Below are 20,719 nucleotides of genomic sequence, written 5' to 3'. Positions count from 1 at the left end.
TTATAGTCTATAGTAGTCTATCTACTACTATCTATCTCTTATAGCAGAGCTATAAAATATACCCTTTCCTAGGTACCCTTTTATTACAATCCTTATATACTCTCTTTTATAATAGTTAACTATAACTAACTCCATTTAGGTTAGGTAGCTACTATTCTTCTAGCGAATGTCTAGGTTATAGTCTTTATATTATAGTAACCCTAGTATTATATTATTATTATTGCCGATATCTATAATATCGAATATAATTACTATAGTCTTTCCTACCATAGTAATGTCGATTAGTTCTATTTGTCTATATACCTATTTTATTAGAAATGGTCCCCTAAATATACTATATTTCTATTTAATCTCCTAGGGTATTTATAGTTAGTTTACTAGTACTAGTAAGACTAGGTTCATTTCTACTCTATTATTTATAAATATAAGCATTTTATATTACTTCTATTATACTATTATCTATAATTACTTATCTTATTATCATGATCCTACCCGCTGGTTAGTGCTAACTAATTAGTTCAGAACTACCACCTGTCTCCTAATAGGTAAGGCCAAAACCCCCGGATATACCAATATTGCTAGACACATCACCCCCAAATTTCCTATATATTCGTATCTTTATAAAAAAGTACTATTAAGTTTAATTACCCTTATAATAGTAGCATTAAATAGCTATAAATAGTCTAATTATAAACTAGGTTCTAACATGCTTAAAAACGTAGTCAAATTCAATTCTCCCTAGTTATAATTAGTTAAACAATTAGTTATATGACTTACCTTCGTCTCCCTCTCCCTTTATATTATACCTATCCCTATTGCTCTTAATTATAGTAATACTATCTCTTTTAGCCTCCTGGCGATAATTATTATCTTCGATACCTAATATTACTATTACGAACTTATAGGTATATTACTTCTTAAACCTCCTAATATCCTTAATAATAGCTATATATAGACTCTCCTTCTTAACCCTAGATAGAGATAATAACTCGATATCCTCCTCCTACCTATCTTTACTATCTATAAAGTCAAATCTATTATCGTTACTATTATTAATTAATATTATAGATATACCATTAATCTATATCCTAGGGCACTTAGGGGATAGGAATTTAACTTCTAATAATAGCTTCTTAGCTAACCAAGGGATTAGGACTTCCTTTCTATCTCCTAAGTCGAAAAATACTAATGGCTAACGCTCCTTTGGTAGAACCTAAAGAGGGTAGTTATTATTAAGAGGAAGATAGTCATTCTTCTTAGTCTTTTCTAGGAATTTAGTAAAGGTTACTATATAAAGGTAATACCTATTAGTATTAGGAATCTTATTTTCAGGGCGCTTTTCTATATGTTATATACTTCCCTATAATCCTATTTAATCTATTTAATAGTAATATAGGTAGCTTTTTAGGTAGTATCTTAAATAATAGCCTTAATATTCTTCTAAGCTTAGATCTTCTAAACCTAATAAATCTATTAAATTGTTATATTTATTATAACCTCTCCTATTAACTTAATAAGTTAGCCCTATATTTTCTTAATAGATAGTATAACTAGATAGGCTCTCTTATTCTTTATAAAGCTCTTGAGATATTTATATATTAGTTAACCCTTATTAATTATTAATATAATATCTTAAAAAATATTCTTATATTAGTAAACTAAAAAGCTTAAGATACCATTTTTAAATATAATTAATGCTTTTTTATATACTCATTATTAGGAATTATTATAGTATATTTAATAGCTATATTAGATAATACTTTATCCTTTATCTAGTCTATTATAATATATTAATTTAATAGAAAAAGACTAGTCTTTTTAAATCCTATTATAATATGTTAATACCTAAAATTAGCTTCCTAGATTTCCTAGAATTCTTTAATAAAGTTATATATTAGAGATATTATTAATATACTTCCTTAAGATAGTAAAAAACTGTTATATCTATTAGCTAGATGAAATATATTAAATAGGGAGGGAGAAAAATAATGGGAAGATTAAATAAGAGATAGTATTTACAAAGTTTATGATCTTATAATATTCTATAAAGATATCTAAGATAAATAGTTAATATATATATTCTTCTAATAATATAGATATATAGATTGAATCTTTAGGAGTAATATGATCTATGTCAATAAAGTATATACTAAGATACTAGCTAGTTCCTAGATATAGTCGGTTAGAGGCATTATATATTGGAAAGTGGTTAAATTAGGCTTATAGTAGTAGTTATATCTTCGAGTATAGGGAGTTAACTAGTAAAATTAGATATATATTTAGACGTATACCTATCTGGCAATATTAGCATGTCTAAGGGTTTTAGCCCTACCTATTGAGAGACAGGTAGTTGTTCTAAACTAATTAGTCAGCACTAACCACCGGGTATATAATCTAGTTAGGGCCTAGTTAGGTACCAAGTTAGGGCCTGACTAGGTCCTAAACGCGCGCCCTATACGCGCCCTATAAATGCCCTACAAACGCGTATAGGTCTGGTCTGTTACCAGGTAAAGCCTGGTATTAATTAGCCTAGGTAGAGCCTAGGCCTGTAACAACTATACTATATATAATTCTAGGGCTAATATATAATATTATATTTAACCTCCTATAGATAAAGTACTAGAAAGTTAGATTAGGTATAGGTATAGTTATCCTTGAGACTAAAGTATAACTAGGACTTTTTATCTATAAAGTCTTATTATAGTTAAAAAGAATAAATATCCCCTAAATTATAGGTATAGTCCTTATAGGTATAATATAAAGAATATAGAAGAAGAAGACTACTAATACCTTCCAAGTTATAAGTATCAAGGAAATAATAATGGTCCTAGAAGAGAGACATTACTAGGATAAGAAGGGGATAAGGAATAGATATACCTAACTAGAGGCTAATATAGAGCTAATTATTACCCTCTGAAATAAATTATATAACTTTATTAACCTCTTTAATAAACAAAGTTAATATTATAGTATATCTAATTACTATATTAAATTAATAGAAGGCCTAGATAGGAAGACTTTTAAAACTACTTAAGGGCCTCTATCTAATATATCCTAGGATTATCTATTATAGGTCTAGATATAGATTATAAACTTACTAAAAAGGGATAGATATAAGCTAGCTCCTTAATAATAGTTACCCCTATTCTTCTAGTAAAGAAGGTAGATAGAGGATAGAGGTTTTATATAGATTACTAGGTACTAAACAAGATTATAAAGTAAGATTAATATCCCCTCTTAGTTGTTAAGGAAATACTCTATTCCCTTATATAAGCTAAATGGTTTATAACATTGGATATATAGGTAGCCTTTTACTATATCTGTATTATAGAGGGCAATAAATATATAATAGTATTCTAGATAAGGTTAAGCCTATTTTAGTAGTTAGTCTACCCCTTTAGACTTATAGATATACCTATAACCTTTTAATAATACATTAATAACCCCTTTAGCCTAATATTTAGAGACTTTATAATAGCTTATCTTAATGATATCCTAATCTATATTACTAGTAATAGGAAAGACTACCTTAAGTAAGTAAGGGAAGTACTTTAAATATTATAGGAGGTAAAGCTCTTAACTTTAAGAAGTATATATTTATTATAAAGGAGGTTAAATACCTTAGCTATATTATAAAGGCTAGGGCCTTGGTTTATCTAGACCTTGAGAAGTTAGCTATTATTTATAAGTAAGAGGCGCTATATATATAAGGTCTAAGGGATATAGAGCTTCTTAGGTTTTGCTAATTTCTACCAAGGTTTTATTCCTAACTTCTTAGGGCTATCTAAGCCCCTAATATATTTAACCTATAGAATATCGTATTTCGATAGGGGACTAAAGAATCAGATGATTTTAAAGCCCTTAAGATGGCCTTTATATTAGAGCCTATCCTTATCTAATAAGACTCTAATCAGGAGATAGTACTTAAGGCAGATTACTCTAGAACGGCTTTAGGTAGGTACCTCTCTTAATAGGGAGAAGACAAGGTTCTATATATTATAGGTTACTACTCTATAAGACTAACCACTACTAAACGGAACTAGAAAATCTATAATAAAGAGTTACCTCTAAGTTAGCTAAACTCTATAGTATTATAGCCCCCTTCTAGATCTTAATAGACTCTAAGAACCTTAAGTACTTCTCCTAGCCCTATATAATTAGTAAAACTCATGCCTGGTAAGCTGAAGTACTCTCCTTCTTTAATTTTAAACTCTAATATTAACCTAGATTATAAATATTACGACCTAATACCCTATATTACTATAAGTAGGACTTTCCTAAAGATATATAACTCCTCCCTACTATCTAGATAAATATATTATCATTATTATCATTAGTCCTATACCGCTATGCCTAAGTAAGATATATATAATAGATATCTTAACAATACTAGGGGCACCCTATCTATATATGAGGAGAACTATTTTTATAAATAAGTAGGTTATAGCCCTATAGGATTAAGGAGTTATTAAGTATCGGCACTATATATATTAGCTCTAGGCAGTCTAAGATAAGGCCTAGAAAATGCTAAAGGAGGTAAATGTAATATAGATATAGATTATAAACTATTCTAAGATATAGGGCGCCCTTTGGCTTAGGGGTAGACTTTAGCTCCTTATATAGGAACTGCTTACTACTACTATCCTATAACGCGTTTACGACTCCCCTATATCAGACTATCTATAAAGGAACAGAATATTTAAAATACTATAACTAGACTACTATTAGGACCTTAAGGATATTATTTAATATAAAGGGGTTTATAAGAAATTGTTATATATATTAAAGGGTTAAAGTCTTATAATAACTCTAATAAGGCCTCGTCTAATACCTGCCTATTACTAATTATTTCTAGAATCAGATATCTATTAAATTTATAGTTAACCTCCTAATATTAGATAAGGATTTGCCCTAGTACCTTATAATAATTACTAACCAATTTTCAAAGTATATCTAGCCAGAATCTATTTACTCTATAGAATCTAAGATATATATATTATTATTATTAGTCCTACACCGCTATGCTAATAAGCATGCCAGAGCCTCTCTAGTTATTTACAAAGGAAACCGTGCCTAATAGGCCGGATAAAAACCTCTATCCCTCCTTTAACGCCCGATCCGGAATACTAATACACTACAAAGAAAAGGAGAAGTGGCTAGAACAGCCCTAAAGAGGCCTTCCCTCCCGGTCTAGCCTCCTCGCAAGGCGGTATTCTGGGAGCCTCCCTAGGTCCATCAGCCACTATAGAACCCTCCTTGCCAAACGATAGTTACAGGCCCCTATACCCTGTAAAACGAGGTCTAGGTCCCTTTGCGACCATATCTCCTAGGATTCCCACGTTCGGCTTCTTAGTAGGTTTAGGCACCAGATAACCAGGTGCTCTATAGTCTCCCTCCCTTGGCTATAGGTATAGTAGGGGGTACTGACCCCTAGGACTTGAACCCTAAAAAGGAAGTCGCGGAGGCCAATAGCCCCTGAACGGGCCTATACTAGTAGGGAGCTCTAGGCCTTCGTTAGGCCCTAGTGCCTTTGTAGGCCCTCCCCCGTAAAAACTAGGCGCGGGGGGTCCTTGTCCGATACGCGCTATATCCTCCTACCGGCTTGGTCGGCCCTCTAGCGGTTACTCTAGCTAGCTACCATAGCTAGTTCCGTAGCCCGTAGCCTTTTCTGTAGGGTCTATAGGGGGGGTTGACCCCCTCTATAACCCTCCTAAACCTATTGCCAGACTATCGACCTTGCTACCTCTAGGGCTATAGGCTTCGGCTCTTGGCCCCTTGCCCTAGCCCTTCTCTCCCGGAACCTCTAGCTTAGCCTGTTATAGGCCTATTAGATAAGAGCTCTTGTAGGGACCTGGGAGACCCCCGGGTCTGCCCTAGTCTATAAGAGTAGCTAGTCGAGTTTGGCTTCGAAGTTAGCTAGCCTCTTGTTAAAATAGAGGTCGAGGGGTGGTACCTAGGCTTCCGTTTCGAGGCACCAGATAGGGGTGGCCTTATAGGCCCTAGTAACTACCTAAAGGGCCCTATACTAGGCTTTTAATAGTTCCCTAGCAGGGCCTTCCGGCTTACCCCCTAGCTTAGTAGGCTTATAGAAGTTTAAGGCCCTATAAGCTAGGGCATTACGGATACACTTAGTATAGACCTCGTAGGCCTGTAGTAGGCTAGGGCCCTAGGTCTTTATAGCAAGCCTAGTTAGGGTAAACTCCTAGGTTTCTAGCTTCTTAGCTACCTTTATATAGTAGGGGCCCTACTATAGCCTCTAGTCTAGCTAGACCCCTAGGAATCTAGCTAACTTCGAAGGGGCTATAGCGGTAGTACCCCCTCTAGGCTATAGGAGCTCTAGTAGTCACGACTATTATTTCCAGCCCCTGTTAAAGTAGATAAGTTTATACTTTTCCGGGGCAAAGGCTATACCCCGGGTCTTTGCCTACTATAGGTAGGCCTCCTAAGCCTTCTATAGCTAGCTATTATAGGCCTCCTTAGCCCTCCTAAAGGCTAGAAGGTTAGTATTATTAGCAAAGCCTACCAAACTAATCACGGGGCTGGCCTAGTAAATGGCCTAGTAGAGGGAGGCTATATAGAGGATAAATAGTATAGGGGAGAGGGGTAACCCCTAGGAGACCCCGGCCCTTACTACTATATCTTCTATTTTCTAGCTATCGAAGTGAAGGATAGCTACCCTATCCTATAGCTACTCCCTAACCTAGACTACTAACCACTTTAGGAAGCCCTAGCTCTATAGAGTAGCTAGTAGTCGGGTATAATTAACAGTGTTAAAAGCCTTTAAGATATCGAGCTATAGGAGGGAGGCAGCTACCTTATACCTCTAGGCCTCCTAAACCTAGGCCGTAACAAGCCGAATGGCTAGTTTGGTAGACCTATGTTCCTAGTTGCCTATCTACTTAGCTAGGAGAAGCCTATAGGCCTTTACGATAGCCGTTACCTTCTAGGCTACTATAGCCTCTAGTACCTTACCTACCATTAGTAGGAGTGCTATAGGCCTATAGCTACCTAGGGTAAAGTAGGCCTATAGGGGTTTACTAGGCTTATAGAGGACTACTGTCTTGGCCCTTTTAAACTAGGCTAGGAAATAGCCAAGCTATAAGCTCTCTAAGGCTAATACAGCTAGTATCCGGTAGAGCGGCTGCCTATAGGCCTTTAGGAGGCCTATAGGGAGGAGGTCCTCCCCTAGGGCCTTTTATAGGGCCGTTCTAGCTAGTACTACCTTAATATTACCTACCGTGACCTCCTAGCTTATTTCAAACTTCGGGTCCTAATAGTCGTTTAGATCCGGGTTATTAATATCTAATAGGTCTGCTTCCGGGTTCGGGAAGAACTTGTCGGCTAATACCCTAGCCTTCTATTAATAGGTTATAAGCCCTCCTTCGAAGGCCGGGAGCTTCGGAGGGTTAACCGGTAGGTAGCTTTATAGCCTCGCCTATCGCTCTAGCCTCTATAGCAAGTCTAGCCGGTTAGTTACCTCCTATAGCGTAGCTCTTTAGCTCTTGGTCTTCGCGGCCGTAATGGTCTTGGCCTGGTCCCGTAGGGCCTACCGAAGTGCTTCCTGTATATAGGGGTTTAGGGTACCCCTATAGGCCCTCTCTACCTCCTTAGCCCTCTTCTAGGCCTCCCGAACCTCCTTTGTCTACCATCGAGCTCGTTTACTACCTATATTAGCCTTCTTTACTAGAGCCGAGACCGTAGCTATCTCCTTAAGGGCCTCTATAAGCCTATTAAAGGCCTATAGAAGCTCCTCTAGGCCCTAGAAGACGGGCCTAGCTAGGGCCGATGCCTACCTACCAAGCTAGAGTAAGAGGTAGGCTACCTCGGCCCGTGTAACCTCCTTGTCTAGGCTCTTCTAGTCCTACCCTTTACTAGCTAGTATAGGCCTATTAGTCCCCTAAAGGGAGACATTTAGGGCCTATAGGTAGTAGTCAGACTTCCTTCGTTCTACGATATCCCTATAGGTTACTTCTAGCCTGGCCGAGGCCTAGAATAGGTCTATCGTAGAAGGTTAGCTATATTAGTCCCCTTAGGGGGCCCTAGTAACCTAGCTATATAGTATATGTAAGTCGAGGTCCTATTAGTCTATAAGGCTAAGGAGGTCCCTAGCCCCTAGGCTAAGCCTGTCAAACAGGTCCTAGACTAGGTAGTAGAGGTTAAAGTCACCTGTAAGAACTAGGGGGTAAGTTAGCCGAGGTAGGGCTAGTAGGTCCTATAAGAGGGCCCGCTCCCCCTTATTATTATAGACTAACTAGAGCTTAAACCCCCTCTCTCCTAGGGTTAGAAAGGTCACCCTATACCAGTTCTCCTCTACCAAATAGTCCTACTAGCTAACTAGGAACCGTTTAGCCACTAGAATAGCTACCTTGCCCTTCGGCTTATAGACTAGGTAGTATTTCGAAGCCTAGGGGCAGTATATTAACCCTATAAACCGGTTAATCTATAGTTCCTAAATAGCTAGTAGGTCGTATTTAGCCTCCTCTAGTAGGACCTCGAGGGCCTATTTATTGCCTTAGGTATTCTACTAAAGGACCTTAATTTACATTCGAGGTAACCAGAGCAAAAGATAAAGGTATAGTAGTAGTAGGCTCTATAGCTATTGCCCCCTTGACTAGTTACAAGAGGGAGGGGGCTCTAGGCTATAGAAAGGAGATACGGGTCTGTTAGGCATCGAACAAGGCACTCCTAGCTACCTGTTAGGCTAGGGTAGGCCTCCTATAGGGGCGCTTAGCCCTGGTTTAGTAGTGGTCGTCGTCCTCTAGCTAGCCGCTAAACTCGAAGGCTACCTTCTAATATAGTTACTCTAGTAGCTAGAAGGTTCGAGGTCTATACTAGTAGGCCTCCCTAGCCTTCTCCTAGGCCTTAACTTTCTTTAGGCAGCCCCTATACCAGGCTATATAGGGGCCCCTATAGGCTATATACCTATAAGGGAGTTAGTTAGAGTAGGTAAGGTACTAGGCCTCCCTAATCTTCCCTCCCTTGCCGTAGGCCTTTACGCTACAACGGCTATAATAGGCCGGCCGCTGGTAGTACCGTTAGGTATAGCTAAAGCTCTAATACCTATAATACTACCTTAGCTCTAAGGCATCCTAGTAGGGTTTATAGTCTAGTACCCGGGTATCCTAGACTATACCCTTATTATAGGCCTTCTAGGCCTCTTCGAGGTCCTATAAGCCTAGGAGTACTATGGCCTACTTCCTTTATAGGCTCTTTGGTAGCCGGAACTTGACCGTTTCGACCGAGTATAGGCCTATAGCCCCCTTGAAGTCTTATTTACTAACCCCCTGTAGCTCCTCCTTCTAGACTCCTTTAACTAGGACTATATAGGCCCTACTAACCTCTCTAGCCTCCTCTCCGAAGGCTATAGCCACCTATTGCTTATTAGCTAAATACTAATCCTTAGTAGCCTTATCCTTAAAGACTACTACTACATCCCTACTTAGGAGCTTCCTAGCCGTGACGGCTCCCTAGCGGTTAGAAGCTCCGTTAACTACTTAGACTATCTCGGCTAGGGTTCGGGCTTTAAGGTCCTCTTATAGGCTTGTATTCCGTATCGTAACCTCCTATAAGGCCTATAACGGCACTGCCTTAGCCGACGGAAGGCCTCCTTAGGGTCCTGTTACCCCCTGTTATAGCCCTATAACTACCTACGCCTAGGTAGGGTGAGGGGTAGCCTTAAGGGCTTCTTTAAGCCCCTTTTTAACTTCCTCGGCTACAAGTTCCTATAGGTTCGGAACTAGGCCTATAATAATGGTTATAAGGCCCTATAAGAGCCTATTAACGAGGTCTAGTGCCTTGCCCCGTTTAGGGCTTGGTACAAGGTCGACTAGTTACGTAACAAGACCCCTTAGCTCCTTGATATCCGGGGTAAGGCAGGCCTATAGTAGGCCCCCCTTTGATTAGCCCAAAGCTATAGGCCTCCCTACTTAGTGGCTTGGCGGTAGGCTTTAAATCGACGTTACGTTCAGGGGCGCTAGGTGGTCTGTGTAGTAAAAAATTTTGACAGTCGTGCGAGGCACGGTCGGATTATGGTCGGGTCTGGTTCCTACGCCTGCGATGCCTGTTGCATACCCGCAACGGCTCGCGCGCGGTTGAAAGTGGTACTGTTGGATAGCGTTTTTCGAGAGCTTTCTAGCGATGGTAGTTTCGTGTGTTTTGGTGGGGTATTTGCGGAGATGCAGGAGAGGCTCCCTTAAAGGGGAAAACTTCTTATATAATATTAAAACTAACCGCCCTAAGATATATATACTCTAGTTCTAGGATATATAATAGTAATTCTATAGATTCCTAAAACAATTTATTAGTATCTATAGTTTAGATTAGCTTAACTAGTTCTAGATTACTCTCTATATAATAACAATTAGAATTAAATAGCTACTATTAATATCCTATTACCTATAGATAGATAGAGATATAGAATAAGTAAACTAAGATATATAGACTATTCTATAGACTATTATCTCCTTTGCTTAATATAACTAGTCTAAATATCTACTAGTATATTAACTTATAATTAATAACTATAAGTTAATAAGCTATCTCCTCTATAAGTTATAATTTAAGTCTTATTTAGTTTGCTAACCTACTAGGTACTCTTACTTTTACTCTATATAGTAGAGTTACTAGCTTCTTATACTACCTAAACCAAGGTATAGAATAGACCTATGCTACCATTATATATATATATATAGTAATACTAGTAAGAAAATGCTAACCGTTCTTAACATCTAGGTAAGAGGTTAAAGATAAGGGATAAAGTATAGCTATCCTTATATTATTAATATTAGGACTAAATATCCTACCTATAAACTTAACTAGGTTAATGCTAAATATAAAGGAGTAATAATACCTATACTACAAATAGTAACCCTATATATACCTTATAGTCTTTACCCTACCTTTTATATTAACCTTATCAAGTATATTACTTCTAATCTACTTATAAGGTACTAGCCTTATAGCTACTATAGATATATATATAATGTTTTATTTTAACTACCTTAGAGTAGGAAAAGGGAATACTCTTATAAGTATAGGAGTTATAAGGAGGGTTACCCTTTATATAATAGGTATATATATACTTTAGTTAGAGCCTAATTAAGCTCTTGGTTAGGGCCTAACTAGGTCCTCATCGTGTTCCCTATAAACGCCCTATAAACGCCTTATAGATTAACTATTTATACTTAGGTAGGTTAAGTACGTCTAGTTTAGAGCTAGGTAGGTCTAGTCTATTGCTAGGCAAAGCCTGGTATTAATTAGCCTAGGCAGAGCCTAGGCCTATGATACTACTCCCTTTATAATATATATTAGACTCCTATCTAGGCCTAGTATTAGAACTTTCCTAGGATAGATTACCATATATAAGAAGAATATAAAGTAGAAATAATATATATAACTAAGAATATAAGGAGGAGAGGAAACTATTATAATATACCTATAAAATAGAAGGGATATAATATCTTAACCTAGGAGTTACTAGAAACTTAGAGAATACTACGGTGTTTAATGCCTTTAACTAGGGGTAGAGAGATATATACTATAATAATAGGCCGGTTATAAATATAAAATAGGGGAAGGTATATAGGCAAATGATGTAAATTTCTATATAGGTAGGTAAACCTAGGGTAGATAAGTTATAGCTATATTATAAATATACCTATGGAGATAGTATAATTATAAAAACAAAAACAAATGTATTAACTAATGTATTATATACCTATTTGATAATCTCCTCCTTACCTTTCTCCCCCCCTCCTCCTCTAAGATAATAGTTACCTATCCTAGGTTTACCTACCTAAGTAATATAATTAAATTATCTACTTTTATATCCCTTATTACCTCCTATTTATACCTAGTCTATTATTTAGGTATATATCCCCCTATTCCTATTTGAAAGTGTTAAGTGCTTTAGTATAAGTTTTCTAGTGGTTCCTAAGTTAGGATATTATATCCCTTCTATTTTACTAGTATATTATAGCAGTTTCCTCTTCCCTTTATATTCCTAGCTATAAGGATCGCTTCTACCTTATATTCTTCTTATAGTAATCTATCCTATAAGAGTTTTAATATTAGGCCTAGGTAGGTATCTAATATATCTTATAAGGGGAGTAGATTAGAAGTAGTATACTTAATTAGATTAATATAGAAGGTTAGGTATAGGCTCTAAGGGATATCTAAAGTAATAGTTAATAATATTAGTATTATTATTACTTTATATTTAGTATTAACCTAGTTAAGTTTATAACTAGGGTAGTTAGTTTTAATATTATATAAGGATAACTATACTTTATCTCTTACTTTAAATCTTTTAACTAGATATTAAGATCGATTAGTATTTTCTTACTAATATTATTATATATATATAATAGTAGCTTAGGTCTACTCTATACCCTCTTTTAGGTAATATAAGAAATTAGTAACTTTCCCTTATAGGGTCGAAGTAGGAGTATATAGGAGATTAGCAAACTAGATAAGACTTATATTATAGCTATAGAGGAGGTAACTTATACTTGTTCTAGTTATTATTAAGTTATAGTTATTAATTATAAGCTAATATACTAGGAGATATTTAAGCTAGTTACATTAGGTAAAGGAAATAATAATTTATAGGATAATCTATACCTCCTAGTTAATATATTTTATACCTCTATCTATCTAGGGGTAATAGGCTATCGATAGTAACTATTTAATTTTAATAATCTTATAAAGGGAGGTCTAGAATTAACTAAGCTAATCTAAGCTATAGTTAGTAATAATTTATATTAGAAATCTATAGAATTACTACTATACGTCTTAAAACTATAATATATATACTTTGGCCCTTATTAAGGATATAGCCTTAAGCTAAATATATTTCGATAACCGATTAGTAATTACTATAAGGTATTAGGGTAAGTTTTTATCTTATATAAGGAGGTTAACTATAAAATCAATAGAAATCTACTTCTAGAAGTAATTAGTAATTAGTAAGGGGTAAAGGAGTCTTTACTATAGTTATTATAATACCTTAGCTCTTTAGTATATATAATAGTTCCTTATAAACCACTTTATATTAGAGGATATTAGATCTTAATAATAGTCCTATTAGAGTATCTTAAATAGCCTATTCCTCCCTAGGTAGCCTGATATAAGGGAGTTATAGATATACTAAAGGATAGTAGTAATAAGTAATTCCTATATAGGGAGCTAAAGCCTTCCTTAGAACTAAAGGGTACCTTATATACTTAGGGAATAATCTATAATCTAAGTTTATACTATATTTACCTCCTTAGGAAATTTTTAAGCCCTATCCTAGATAGCTTAGAGTTAATATATATAATGCTTATCTTTAAGGACTCCCTTATCCTAAAGGGCTATAAGCAAACTATCTATAAAAATATTACTCCCTTTAGGTAGGTTAGGAGCTTTTAATAACTCTAAGGTATTAGAGATATCTAGTTAGATAGTAGGAAGGAGTTATATAATATACTATATATCCTTAGGGAAGTTTTATTTATAACAAGAGAGGGTATTAGGATAAGATACTTATAACCTAGGATAGTAATAGAGTTCGAAGTTAAAGTAAAAGAGTATCTTAGCCTATTAGGCTTATTATTTATTAATTAGGTAGGGCTAGGTAAAATACTTAAGGTTCTTATAATTAGTTAAGATCTTAAAAAGGGCTATAATACTATAAAGTTCTACTAACTAGGCCTTTAGGTAGGAAATAATTATAAATAATTCCTTATTATAGATTATATAATTCCTTTTAGCTAGGGTTAATTTTATAGAATAATAGGCTATAAGATATAAAACCTTATCTTCTCCCTATTAAGATAGATATATCTATTAAGGGCTATTTTAGAATAGTCTACCTTAAGAATTATTTCCTATTTAAGGTCCTATTATATTAGGATTAGCTCTAAGATAAAAGCTGTCTTAAGAGCTTTAAAGGCCTCCTATTTCTCCTTTCCCTACTAGAATAGAATATTCTTATAAGTTAATTGTATTAGGGGTATAGTTATCTTAGAGAAGTTAGGGATAAAGTTATAATAGAAGTTAGCAAATCTTAAGAAACTCTATACTCTCTAAACCTTCTATAGTACCTCCTATTTATAGATAGTAATAAGCTTCTTAGGGTTAGGACGAACTTAGGTACTAGCCTTAATAATATAGCTAAGGTATTTAACTTCTTTTATTATAAATATATACTTCTTAAGGTTAAAAGTAAGCCCTACCTTCTATAGCCTTTAGAGGACTTCTCTAACTTATTTTATATAGTCCTTCCTACTACCTATTATATATATTAAAATATTATTAAGGTATACTATTATAAAGTCTTTAAATATTAAGCTAAAAGCATTATTAATATATTATTAGAAGGTTATAGATATATTAACTAATTTAAAAGGGTGGATAAGCTATTTAAAGAGCCTAAACTAGGTTTAAAATGCTATTAAGTACTTATCTCCTTCTATAATCCAGATATAGTAGAAGGCTACTCTAATATCTAGCTTTATAAACTACTAAGCCTCTACTAAGGAGTAAAGAGTCTCCTTAATTAATAGAAGTAAGTACTAATCTTATTTTATAATCTTATTTAGGGCCTAATAGTCTATATAAAATCTCTATCCCCTATCTATCTTCTTTATTAAAAGGATAAGAGTAGCGGCTAAAGAGGAACTTGCTTAAATCTATCCCTTATCTAATAGATTAATAACCTATTTTTAGACCTCTAATAAATAATCTTATAGTATATTATAAAAGGGTCCCTAAGGGAGTTTAGGAATCTTCTTATTAAGACTTTCTTTTAACTTAATATAATAGTCGGTAGTATTATAGTATAGGGGTAATCTATTAACCTTCTCCTTATTAAAGAGGTTAGTAAAATTATAAAGCTCCTTTAATAGAGTTATCTCTAGTTCTAAGTAGCTATTCCCCTTTTCTATTATACCCCTATTAAGTTTATACCTTAATTTTAAGATAGTTATTATTTCTTAAATACTTATAACTAGGAAGGTATTAGAAGTCTTCCTTTTCTATATTCTCTAAACTAAGCCTATAAAAACTATACTTATAATTTAGGAGATTCCTAATATAATCTATACCCTACTTATATAACTACCCTACTTATATAGCCAAACCTCTACCTAAACCACTACCAAATTTACCTATAAATAGGAGAAACATCTAGGTAATAATAACAATTCTAATAGCTAAATAGCTAAATTGTATAATTTAATTTAATCTAATGATACTTTCCTTAGTATAATATCTATCTATCTACTTAAACTTTATATAGGAAGATAATCTTATAGGTATCACTAATCCCCTTTATATACCCCTTCTAACACTTGCTAAGAGGCTTATTATCACCTTTTCTAGTAGCTATTTAAATCGCTATTCTAATCGCTATTCGAATCGTTATTCTAATCGCTATTCTAATTGCTATTTAAGCCGGTTAAGCCCTTTAAATCGCCATTCGAATCGCTATTCAAATCGCTATTCTAATCGCTATTCCAATTACCATTCGAGCCGTTTAAGCCGTTTAAATCGCTATTCGAATCGCCATTCCAATTGCCGTTCGAATCGCCGTTCGAATCGCCGTTCGAATCGCTATTCCAATCGCCGTTCGAGCCGTTCTAATTACCGTTCAAATCGCCGTTCGAATCGCTATTCGAATCGCTATTCCAATCGCTATTCCAATTGCCGTTCGAATCGCCATTCTAATTGCCGTTCGAATCGCTATTCAAATCGCCGTTCGAATCGCTATTCAAATCGCTATTCCAATCGCTATTCTAATTGCCGTTCGAGCCGTTTAAATTGCTATTCAAATCGCCGTTCTAATCGCCGTTCTAATCGCCGTTCTAATCGCTGTTCTAATTACTATTCGAATTGCTATTCGAATTACTATTTGAATCACTATTTAAATCGCTATTCTAATCGCTATTCGAATTACTATTTAAATTATAGTTCGAATAGTAGTTTAAATTGGTAGAAATTAGTAGAAATTAGATGTCCCTAGTATTAATATACAAGTAGGGTAGCTATACAAGTAGGGTATAGATTACATTATCTTTCTAGATTATAAAGAGACTTCCTAGATAAATAGTCCTAGCTATATCCTAATCTCTAGGATATAAATACTTATATCTAGTTTAACCTCCTAATATTCTATCTATAGAAGGCCTAATATAATATCTTATATTAGTCTAAGGATTATATAAAATATAGTCTAACTCTCTTATCTATTAATATCTATTATAATATAGATTATTTAAATAATCTACTAATTAAGATATACCCTTATTATAATAATATTATTATTATTATTATTATTAGTCCTATACCGCTATACTAATAAGCATACCAGAGCCTCTCTAGTTATTTACAAAGGAAACCGTACCTAGTAGGCCAGATAAAAACCTCTATCCCTCCTTTAACGCCCGATCCGGAATACTAATATACTATAAAGAAAAGGAGAAGTAGCTAGAATAGCCCTAAAGAGGCCTTCCCTCCCAGTCTAGCCTCCTCGCAAGGCAGTATTCCGGGAGCCTCCCTAGGTCTATTAGCCACTATAGAACCCTCCTTGCCAAACGATAGTTACAAGTCCCTATACCCCGTAAAACAAGGTCTAGGTCCCTTTGCGACCGTATTTCCCAGGATTCCCACGTTCGGCTTCTTGGTAGGTTCGGGCACTAGATAACCAGGTGCTCTATAGTCTCCCTCCCCTAGCTATAGGCATAGTAGGGGGTACTAACCCCCGGGACTTAAACCCTAAAAAGGAAGTCACGGAGGCTAATAGCCCCTGTACGGGCCTGTACTAGTAGGGAGCTCTAGGCCTTCGTTAGGCCCTGGTGCCTTTGTAGGCCCTCCCCTGTGAAAACCAGACGCGGGAGGTCCTTGTTAGACACGCGCTATATCCTCCTACCGGCTTGGTTAGCCCTCTAACGGTTACTCTAGCTAGCTACTATGGCTAATTCCGTAGCCTGTAGCCTTCTTTATAGGGTCTATAGGGGGGGTCGACCCCCTCTATAGCCCTCCTAAACCTACTGCCGGACTGTCGACCCTGCTACCTCTAGGGCTATAGGCTTCGGCTCCTAGCCCCTTACCCCGGCCCTCCTCTTCCGGAACCTCTAGCTAAGCCTATTATAGGCTTGTTAGATAATAGCCCTTATAGGGACCTAGGAGGCCCCCGGACCTGCCCCGGTCTGTAAGAGCGGCTAGTCGAGTTTGGCTTCGAAGTTAGCTAGCCTCTTGTTAAGATAGAGGTCAAGGGGTAATACCTAAGCTTCTATCTTAAGGCACCGGATAGGGGTAGCCTTATAGGCCCTAGTAACTACTCGGAGGGCCCTATATTAGGCCTTTAATAGTTCTTTAATAGGGCCTTCCAGCTTACCCCCTGGCTTAGTAGGCTTATAGAAGTTCGAGGCCCCGTAAGCTAGGGCGCTATAGATACATTTAGTATAGACCTTACGGGCCTATAGTAGGCTAGGGCCCTAGGTCTTCGTAGCAAGCCTAGTTAGGGCAAACTCCTAGGTTTCTAGCTTCTTAGCTACCTTTATATAGTAGGGGCCCTACTATAGCCTCTAATCTAGCTAGACCCCTAGGAATCTGGCCGACTTTAAAGGGGCTATAGTAGTAGTACCCCCTCCGGGCTATAGGAGCTCTAGCGGTCGCGACTACTATTTCCGGCCCCTGTTAAAGTGGATGAGTTCGTACTTTTCTAGGGCAAAGGCTATACCCCAGGTCCTTACCTACTATAGGCAGGCCTCCTAAGCCCTCCGTAGCTAATCGTTATAGGCCTCCTTGGTCCTCCCGAAGGCTAGAAGGTTAGTATTATTGGTAAAGCCTACCAAGCTGACCATAGGGCTGGCCTGGCGAATGGCCTAGTAGAGGGAGGCTATATAGAGGATAAATAGTATAGGGGAGAGGGGTGACCCCTAGGGGACCCCGGCCCTTACTACTATATCCTCTGTTTTCTGGCCATCGAAGTGAAGGATAGCTACCCTATCCTGTAGCTACTCCCTGACCTAGACTACTAACCACTTTGGGAAGCCCTGGCTCCGTAAAGTGGTTAGTAGCTAGGTGTGGTTAACAGTGTCGAAAGCCCCTAAGATATCGAGCTATAGGAGGGAGGCAGCCGCCTTGTGCCTCTAAGCCTCCTGAACTTGGGCCGTAATAAGCCGAATAGCCAGTTCGGTAGACCTATGTTCCCGGTTGCCTATCTGCTCGGCCGGGAGAAGCCCGTAGGCCTCTACGATGGCCGTTACCTTCTGGGCGACATATTATAATATTAAGGATATAAGGGGTTAATAAACTAATTTACTTAATTCTAAGCTTCTAATATATCCTTTTACTAATAATATTATAGCTAGAATATCTATTATCTATTTAAGTATTTATAAAGCTAGTAGAGTTAAAGAAAATTAAAATAAGAAAAGGAGGTCTATCTATTCTTCTATTAATCTCTATAAACTTGTCCTCTTAGTAGTTATAATCTTTTAGCCCCCTTATAAGACTTTACTTAGGGGTAATTCTTTTCTCTACTCTTTCTCTTCTTTATTAGACTAGTTATTATCTTCTTTTTCTTCCTTAGCTTTTAGAGTATGAATATTAGCTCTTAGCTAGTCTTATTATACTAGTCTTTAGGCTAGGATATATTTATATTTAATAATAAAGTAATCCTTTTATCTATACTAGATATATACTCTAGCTACTTATTATATTATATATACTTTCTAATTAACCTATTTTACCTATAGGGTATCTCCTTTATATTTTCCTATTTAGTCTTTATTAGGACCCTTCTTTTATAGGTTAGTTTATACTAAATTAATACTAATTATTAATATATCCCTATCTATATCTTTCTTTCTCTATAGCTTAAATATTACCTACTATCTTTATATCTATTAATATCTATTACCTAGATAGAGAGCCTTAAGGTCTATTATAATTTTATAGTATCTCTCTATTACTATTATATAGTTATCCTAGGGAATTCCTTATCTAATAACTATATACTTAAATCTTAGAGAGAGATATTATTATAATTTAATTAGATATATCTTATTATTCTAAAGGAGATTACCTACCTTTAAGAGTTTTACCTTAAATTAAATAATAAAGGTAGAAACTAGCTTATTATCTCTCTATTATAAGAACTCGAGCTCTAATAGGGTAACTATCTTCTTATAAGGGTTAGAAAAGATACTCTTGAGGTATTAGAGAAACTAAGCTGGGTTATATCTAATTTTTAGGCCTATAGATTTATAATAGACTATAACCTAGGTCTAAACCTATTATATTAGGTTTCCCTAGATAAAAACCTACTAGTTATAATTAGAACTAATAAAGTCCCTATCTACTATAAGGATATATTCTATTATACTCTTCTAGGCTATAAAAAGTTCCTTCTTACCATCAAAAGGCTCCCTAGTTAAGAGGCGCTTCCTTTAAGGCTACTATCGCTCTAGGGATATCTTAACCAAGTTAGTAGTTAATATAAGTTAAGTCTAAGATACCTAGAGAGAGTTAATTATAGCATTCTACTATACTACTACTATTTAGAGGGAGTAGATAAGTTCCTATAACTTCACTAAGCTTAAGGGTATATAAGTCTAGGATTCTATTATAACCCTATTATTAATCGTTTACTTAGGAAGGTTATTATCAAAATATAAAGGTAGTTAAAATATAAGGTACTAGCCTTATAGTATCTATAGATAAATATATAATGTTTTATTTAACTACCTTAAAGAAAGAAAGAGAAGAAAGTATTATTATTATTATTATTATTATTATTAGTCCTATACTACTATGCTAATAAGTATGCCGGAGCCTCTCTAGTTATATACAGAGGAAACCGTACCTAATAGGCCGGATAAAAACCTCTAAAGAGAAGAAAGTAAGTATAGGGGCCAAAGGGGGTTCTACTTCTTATATAGGGGGTATATATATACTCCGGTTAGGGCCTGGTTAGGTACTAGGTTAGGGCCTAACCAGGTCCTAAGCATATACCTTACAAACGCCCTATAAATGTATATAGGTCTGGTCTAAAATTAGGTATAGCCTGTTATCGATTAGCCTAGGTAGAGCCTAGGCCTATAATATACCCCCCCTCTTTTTTTAGTCAGATATTTAGGTAGGTCTACCTAGTATTATCATGGTGACAGGTCCTATATATATTAGCGGTCTATATGTGTAGCCTAGCTTTATTTAAGTTATATATAAGGCCTAGTCTTTATTTTAATATTATATAGGTCCTAGCCTTTATTTAAGTTTAAAGTAGGGCCTAGTCTTTATTTAGACCTAGTATATACTCCCCTAGCCTTACTCTTCGAATATATATAAATTCCTACTCCTACTCTTTTTATCTCTAACTTCTTCTCTTTTTATAACTTATTAACTCCCTCTCTACCTCTGCTTACCTATATATTATTCTACTACCTATACCTATATTATACCCTTAAGAATTTTTTTTAATTTAGAATATTAATTACTATTAGCTTACTTAGTAATAATAGTAGTAACTATTATCCTAATAATAATAAAAATAAAGATTATAATATAAGTTTCTCCTTTTATTTTCCTAACTATAGTTACCCTATATATATCTTAGGTCTTTACTAATTATCTAACTTTTAATATAAGAATTAGAACATTTCTCTTAATAGGTTTACTATTAAGGGTAACTCCTCTAATAAGAAGTTTAAACTTTAGCCTAAGAAGTTATAAT

This window comes from Thermothelomyces heterothallicus (genome assembly GCF_042370625.1).
Source record: "Thermothelomyces heterothallicus CBS 202.75 unplaced genomic scaffold P884_scaffold_12, whole genome shotgun sequence".
NCBI lineage: Eukaryota > Fungi > Ascomycota > Sordariomycetes > Sordariales > Chaetomiaceae > Thermothelomyces > Thermothelomyces heterothallicus.
The sequence above is the reverse complement of the archived record's forward strand: the minus strand, read 5'-3'. Positions refer to the sequence as shown.